This window comes from Benincasa hispida, unplaced genomic scaffold (genome assembly GCF_009727055.1).
Source record: "Benincasa hispida cultivar B227 unplaced genomic scaffold, ASM972705v1 Contig316, whole genome shotgun sequence".
Lineage (NCBI taxonomy): Eukaryota > Viridiplantae > Streptophyta > Magnoliopsida > Cucurbitales > Cucurbitaceae > Benincasa > Benincasa hispida.
Window position 1 is genome coordinate 244,191 of NW_024064794.1, and position 6,658 is coordinate 250,848.

The following is a 6,658-nucleotide window of genomic DNA, read 5'->3' on the forward strand; positions in this document are numbered from 1 at the left end:
AATCCTTGAACTTTATGTTGAGATATAAAAATGGATCAAGTTTGAGTAAATAGCCAAAATGGTATATAGTATAAGAATAAGGTTGAGTGTCTTATTCTGGTAACACTATTGGATGCAGCCTACTTTATAGTTGTTACAAGTTGTTGTAATGGTGCTACAAATGAAGTGATCCTGATTCGTTCATGTATTGACATGAGGAGTGGGGGCATTCTATGCAATGAGTTTGCATAAGATCAGACCAAGAAATAAGTCACTCTTGCTTTATAATGTTGTTTACTATTGAAGACTGACTATTTTTCTTAGATGACCTAGGTAACTCGATCTTAATCCTGAACTAACTATGAACTTCTTTTATTTGGGATTATCCTTAGATTTACATGGGTGAGGGTTGGCTCAACAGCGCCGGCCTAATAAGCCTCCCATTTCAGGGGTAAGATCGGGATAGATATCTAGAGACATAAAGTGCAAGATGGAATTCACACCTACCTGAATTAGGGATAGGAGAAAGGTTGTTCTCTTAAGTACTGAATCCAGGTCTTGAATAAGGGGTTTCACCCTCTCATTGGCCCGTAAGGAATCAAGTTTAGTGATTTGATCATAAACCAATTGTTCATTAGAGGACTAGTAGGAACTTAAGAAACAAGATGTACTATTAGGAGTAAAACAGCATACTGACCCAGGAGTTATTACGAACAACTAGTGAAGGGTCGACTTACTGGTTATGGTTAAATCATGCGGCCACAAATATATCTACAGTGAGGATAGTGCAACTATCGAGCTATAATGGTATGACTTTATAGTTAACGAATATTGATTAATTTGGTCTAAAGAGTTTAGCCAATTAATCTTATCGTTGGAGCGATCTGTAGGTCCATAAGGTCCCTCTACTAGCTCGTAAAACATGACCATCTTGAATTAATAAATTGAGTGAATTTTGAATGATATCAATTTGAATGGTTCAAATTGAATTTCAATTTGAAAATGTTCAAACTGAAATTGGGATTTGAATTTAAATAAGTTCAAATTCAAATTAGGGTTTGTATAATTATATTTGATATAATTAATGTTTAATTTGTTGAAACTTAAATTGGAGAGTTTATAACATTTAAATATTGATTTAAATATCAATTATATGAATAAGATTCATGTTTAAAATTAGGTATGTGATTAATTTAATATTTGATATTTAATTAATTAATTAAAAATCAAATTAATTTTGAATTTTAAATTCAATTTGAGAAATTGACTTTTGAAATCTTTGAATTTGATTAATTGAGAATTAAACAAATTGTTTTAATTAATTTAGAAAATTAGAAATTAAAGAATGAAATTTGGAAAATGGATCAAAGTGGGTTTATCCCACTTTAAAGCAAAGAGGAGGTGTAATCCTCATTGAGACACACCTTTCCCACTTCAATCTCCAATTTGAAGGGGAAAAAAAAACCAATGGCTGAAAATAGTTTTTTGCATGGTTCTTCTTCTTCTTCCTCTCAAAAAGCCCAGAAAATTTCTTCACAAATTCATTCAAATTCGAGTTCCACCACTCAAATTCAAGGCTGAGAATAGTAGAGAAGACCTCTTGGTGGTTCACTAACGATTTGGAGCTAAATTAACGTGAAAAGCAGCTTGGATTTGGAAGAATTCATCAAAGGTATGTTTATTTGAAACTCACTCGTGATTTTCTGCAAAAGCATGCTTTAGAACTCAAATTAAATGTAATTAGAGTGCTTATTGATTTTGTTTGCTTTTGTTGCATGTTTGTATATCCTATCATTTTTCCGATATTCTCCTTCATCTTTGCCCTATATTTTCATTTTCATTTTCATTTTCACTTTTATTCGTTTCCCTTTATTTTTTTTCTAGGAATAAATTTTTTTTACTAACTTCTTTGTGTATAGTTTTTACTAACTTTGATTCTTTGAAAATACAATATTTCTTAATATTCCATGATCTCTTGACATTTTTAAATGACTCATTTTTGCTTTAAATGCATAATTGATTTAATGCATGTTTATACCTTCACTCACGTATTCACTTTGTTTTTATGTTCTCAAATGAATTACACAATCTCTCGATTCTTATCAATGAAACTTTGATGATGCATTTTTTCAAATAAAAATATTAGACTTCTTAAAATTTTCTAACAAAATTTTGAAACCATTTTTCAAAAGAAAATTTCTTTTTCTTTTAATTTAAAAAAAATTGAATACTTCGCTTTTTAGATTTATTTAGAATCTTAAAACTTTTAGAAACATCACATCTACTCAATTTTCTTTGTTACCCCGATAGAATTGTTGGGATTGTTGTCCTAATTCTCCCAGAGTCTCGTTGTTTATAATTATACACATTGTTTTATGAATAAAATAACTGTTATTTCATTCTGGCAGTTACTCATATCCAATAAACAAAGCTCCATGGTTATCTTATGTAAACTTAAGCATGTATATGTGATATACAAATGGATCATGCCTTAAGTAATAACCTAAATAGGTCTGTAGTATAAGGATTAAGGTGGGATACCTGATCCTTGTGACACTACGGATACGGCCCACTTTGTAGAGGTTTACAAGTGTTGTAAACTACTACAGATGGTAGATCCTAACCATTCATATGGAGACATGTGAGTGGGGGTGTCCTATACAAAGAGTTTGTATAAGACCGGACCACGAGATGACTAGACTCTGTATATAATGTCGTTGATACTAAAGACTTACATCTCACCTAAACGACCATAGGTGACACGACCTCAATCCTGAATGTTTTGGGAACTCCTGCTTTTAAGGGAGGTCCTTTGATTAGTATGGATGAGACACTAGAATAAATTCGGCCTTTAATGTCGGTTGGCAACGGACATTAAAGATAGTGTTATTAAAGCCCTTTAATGTTTGTTGCCTTTAATGTCGGTTTTAAACCAAAAATAAAGGGCTTCAATAACACCAATAACGTAGCCTTCAATGTCGGTTGCAACCGACATTAAAGCCCTTTAATGTCCGTTTTATCAATTATTGTCCGTTTTTTTTTTTTAATTTCATTGCCAAATCCATTTTTCGGTCAAAAAGTATAACATGACACATCATCATCGAACGTTGTGGCATGACATATTATTCATGTATAGATTATAAATCTATTACATTTAATCCGCAAATTCTGGTATAAAATTATAATTTAAAAGGTCGTACAATAATTCAGACCTTGAAAACACAAATTACAAGTAATACAAACATTATGGGTTTATTGTCCCTCTCCATTTGGTAAGTATGGATCCCTTCATAATTCTTCTTGAACAGACCCCCCAGCTTCAACAGTGTCTGGTTATAGGCATTTTTGTCTGACCACTGTTGTTTAAAGGGTCACAAACAATAAAGGTTTAAGACAAAGGATTGAAAGTGAAAATGTAATCAGAATTCATATTCAACTAACCGTATTTATAGAAAATGTGCATAAATGGTACATTAGCATTCAAAGTATGCCAAAAGATAAGCATAAGAATATGAAAGAGGAAATGAGGAAATTAACATTCAAAATCTAAAACTCACATGATCCAATGACGACAAAAATGAAGAATCCAATAAGAATAGGGCCAACAAGGTAGTCCTTTCCCTTCTTTGTAGCAGTCTCAGGCACAACCCCTCTTCAAAATATTCTTCTTAAACCTTTCCACCTTCATGTGCCCTTGCTCTTATTCACTGCCTTGCTACGCTTCAGAGACCATGCAAGGTACTGCAAATGCAACTATATTAAGAACTTTATAATGGTGAATGTCGAAATGAAAAAATGGTGATTACAAATAAATGCAGAAGTAAGAACTGAAAATGCATTGTAGGATTGTACTTACAGTATTTCATTCATGAATGAGAGGTTGAAAGAGGGACGGATAAGAAAAACTAAGCTTCTCATAAAGCTGCAAAGAACTACCATTTCCACCAGATTCCTGAAGTAACACATCCATTGCGAAAGAATGATTTTTGAAACATTAGGAAGTATATGATGCATGTACTGATTCGTACTTCAACAAAAATTGATATGCTTAATTATAATCTTCAAATGTTAATAAGAAAGGTTCATAAATAACAAAAGCAATCATATTGGGGGGGAAAACACAAATGTTCGAGAAAACAAAGGAAAAATGTTAAACTTTGATTTGATGAACCTCTTTGAAAATTTTGCAAGTAGCCAATCTGTATTCTAAATAAATGTTTCCAAATTTATGTCTCTTTGTCTGTATGTTCTATGGTCACCTCTGACTTGGTTCCTAGCCTGACCTATACTTACTGAAAGTTTAGTAAACATGGCCTAAAGCAAGGAAGTTTCATTTTATATTGCATTCGTAATAAGGCTAAATCACTTAAAAACATATACAATTGAAGCTTTAATATAGACAAGATTTTAGCTGAGAAAACATTCAAAGAATTTTGCTAATATATAGATCCTTGATATATTTGAGGTTACTAACCAATTACACTAAAAAAAGCTTTAAATTCAGTATAACAATATCATTGAAGTTGTAATGATAACTAAAGGTGTCCACGGTTTGAATTCAAACAAATCAATACAATGTTTTGAATGGGAAAGAACCTCATCATTGTTCTGAGAAAAATCAGATTACGATGTTATTCCACGAACAACGGAGCTTACTAAACTCAACTTCAGTCCAATTAGAGCATTCCATGCCCTTTCTAGCTGCATGAATAAATAAATCATATTGGAGTGATCAAATGGATTAAGTTATCTGAATGGGCCAAATTCTACAGTCATTTGCACTTGCCAAAACATAATAGTATCATCTTGCAGGAGAAAATACATACAGTTATTTCAATTGGCTGGTCCCCCAAAACTATTTGAGCACCAACTTCTTTAGATGCTTTACGAGCAGCTCGAAACTGCATGCTTAATGAAAGTTTCATGAACTAGTTGTAGATATGCAGAACTATACATTGGTACATCTAGAAATTACTTGGTCATTTGAAAAGTTGTTTATTAAAGTACCTCGTCTCCAAAAGGATGGTTGACATCTGATGAAATTTTAGATGAAAAAACTGTGAGAAGCAGACGCAAAGCAAGAGCAATTTGGCCTCCTGAAAAATGAGAAAGTTTTAGACAACTTTTATGCCAAAAACAATCATACAAAATGGTACTCCTTACCTAGGTTTATGCTGCGACCAACAACAGCCAAAAAACCATCCTCACTCAAGGAGAAAATGTTGAATTTCAGTTTTTGGTCTGGCTCACCGGTATCTAAAGTATACATGATACCAGCTCTAGAACAAATGCCTGCAATAATTTAAGATCATGTTGATTTTTACAAAAAAAAAAAAAAAAAAAAAAAAAAAAAAAAAAAAAAAATAAAAAACGAATTAGGAAAAAAAAAGGATGTTAATTTTAAAAAAAAAAAACACACAAAGAAAGATGATGAAGATAATAATTGATGAAGATAAAATTGTCAATATCACACAAAATGATGGTGTATAAGATGTCAAAGTCCAAAGATCGTTTAGCCAGTTACCAAGAACCGAGAAAAATTATGCCTATATCCACTAAAGCATATCAGAGCCATCAATTCAGTCACAAAAAAAGATATGAATCTGAGAGGGGAATCAGGATTTTCTTTATTTGTGTTAAAAGTTAACATACTACGAAGTATAATCCACTTATTTATGTGATATAATAGCAATGCCCAAATAACAACCTACGACTTAAGCTTCCAAGACTGATACTTCAATCAAATTCTCACATGTACCTCAGTGACGATGTCATATGAAAATAAACAGAGACAGAAATGTCTCAAGAAAGTCCCTCAAAACATGTGAGTGTCATAGTTATGGAAGCAGACAAAGGAAGATTATAAAAGTCTTACCTCTTTTTCCACAATGGCATGCTTCCTCGTAGCTTTTGCCTGGGGGTTTCTTCCAAGTAATCATCACCATCTAACTTGGCAGATTTGGAATTCTTTACCTATTCAGAATGTGGAAAGACGCCATATGGTGGTGGAATAGAAGAGTAAAGGAGATATTTTATTAAATATGTACTTCAAGTTCAACATGTGGTTTAATGATGAATAAAGAAGGAAGAATATTTGGTGTACCTCAGATGGTTTATGAATATTTGGTGTACCTCACAGGTTTATGGTTTATGAATATAAAAGATAACGTGCTTCTGCTAAAAACAGACCACGGATGGACGGCACCACAGCTGGACGACCACGGATGGATGGCAACATGAATGAACGACCACAGACAGACGACGGACAACCACAGACGGACGAAGGGCAACCTGATTTGCACAGCCAAGCTTGGACGATGAACAACCTTTCGCATGACCAAGGCTTGGGGTAAAAGAGAAATGAAATGGTTTGGCGGTGCGAGAATGAAAATAGAAAAATTAGGGCTTTTTCATTAAAGTAAGAAAAAGAAATAATAAATTAGACCTTTAATGTCAGTTTTAAACCGACATTAAAGCCTGTCTTCAATGTCGGTTTAAAACCGACATTAAAGATCCGCATTTTTTTAAAAAAAAAACCGACATTATATCTCCAATTTTCTTTTTTCCAACCGATATTAAAGGCCAAAATACTTGTAGTGAGAGTGGCCAGATTGTCAATCCAACATGCTTACTTTTTTAGGGACTTGTCTGATCTGGGAGTTGGGAATTCACTTACACA

At 32.9% G+C, this 6,658-nt stretch overlaps 1 pseudogene; it reads right to left on the minus strand.

Annotated features, from left to right (window-relative positions):
* Window positions 1–3,663: 3,663 nt before the first annotated feature.
* On the minus strand, window positions 3,664–5,924 carry LOC120069318 (annotated as a pseudogene).
* Between the last annotated feature and the right edge of the window lie 734 nt (window positions 5,925–6,658).